This window comes from Terrapene carolina, unplaced genomic scaffold (assembly GCF_002925995.2).
Source record: "Terrapene carolina triunguis isolate 2854851 unplaced genomic scaffold, T_m_triunguis-2.0 Scaffold53, whole genome shotgun sequence".
In the NCBI taxonomy this organism is placed as follows: domain Eukaryota; kingdom Metazoa; phylum Chordata; order Testudines; family Emydidae; genus Terrapene; species Terrapene triunguis.
Window position 1 is genome coordinate 14,965,408 of NW_020664404.1, and position 1,659 is coordinate 14,967,066.

The window sequence follows — 1,659 nt, forward strand, 5'->3', positions numbered from 1 at the left end:
TTCATCTCCCATCAGCCATTGCGGGGCGCGCGGCACGACGGGAGGGGGGATGGACGGACACACAAGGCAGTGCCCCACCTGCGACACCCCAACACCTTGAGTCCCCAAATCTTTGTACCTGCCATCACCCGTTAACGGGGCCTCCCGCCACATCTTACAGCAATCCCAGCGGCAGAAAGTTGACCTGATGGAGATCACGGTGTAGCACATGGAGAGCCTGCAACAGAGCAACACCCTGGGTAATGGCTCCCTGGCACCCTGTCGTCTCCCATGGGCTGGGGAGGATCCATCTCGGGGGAGGGTCTGTCTGCCCCAATGCAACCCAGAGGGAGGGTCCACGCGTCCTATCAGGCTCAGTGGGATGCACTCTCTTGCCCCCCGTGGTCTCCTGTGAGTCATATAGGATCTGTCTGCCCCAGGGATGGTCCATGCCATGCTGAGGAGAGTTCATGCTGCCTGCCAGGCTCAAGGTGTCCCTCCTCCCACATCTTCATGGGGACTTTGGGGAGATTCTTGTTGCTGTAACGGGATCACAGAGCACAAGTGGCTGGTTGAGTATCTTCAGGGCTGTGGGGTCTGGGCCCAAGAGGTGTGAACTCAGAGTCATGGCTTCGGACTCCAGAGAAAAGGGGCTGAGACTAGAGATGCCCAGAGACGCACTGTCACCCTACAGCTCCCGTACTGCAGCACCCAAAAGCTTCACTCAGGTTCGGACCTCGTGTTGGGCGCTGCGTGGAAAATCAGAGAGAAACAGAGATGTGTCTGGAGATGGATAGATGAGCATCTCTGGCATACAGAGGAGGGATGGAGAGGTGTGTATGGCATATGGAGGACAGATGGTGATGCTGCAGGCTGACAGGTTTGTGGGTTTGACTTGTGGCTGATTGCCACAGCAGCTCCTGCCCCCCATTTGCTGTGCTGTTTCTGACGCTGACCCATCTCTTGCAGCCACCATCAAGCAGAGCCTGGCCACAGAGCAGCACTACATCAGGGGCTACAGCAGGTGCACGGACCAGCTGCACACTGTGCTCCTCAGCTGCTCAGGGACGGACAAGCACGTGGGCTCCTGGCTGCTGAACAACCTGCCCCAGATCTCACCCTCTCCTGCTCCCAGCGTAGCCTGCTCACCACAGAGACCAAGATCAGCCTCCAGCTGGCCTGGCAGCCACTGACCCTAACGTGGAGAGCCTGATGTCTGGTGGGGGGAAACATCCCAGCATCTCCTTTGTAGTGTCAGGACGTACTATTACAAATTGCTCCCTGTCCCAATCTCCTACCAGTTGCAGTTACTGACATCTGCATAGCAAGTTTTTGCTGTCCTGATGCAATTCGCCACCCTCACAATTCACCAGCCCTGGGTCTAGGAGTAGCCATTTGTGGCAGATGGGGTATTCACAATGTGCTACTTCTGGGAAATCTCTATTTGAAATTGGGACACTCATAAAATGAGTTTTCTAACTGAATACATTTTTCTAAGTTAGAAAACATTTGTTTTATTGAGGTCCAAATTTAATATAGAGATTTCATGCGGTGGGAAACTGTGACAGGGCAGATATCATCCATCACAAACTGCTATTTCTGGACCAGGGCTGAGGCAACCAAGGAAATCAGGCAGCATTCAAGTGCTATGATCACAAATAATAGCCTGACATTAAAAAC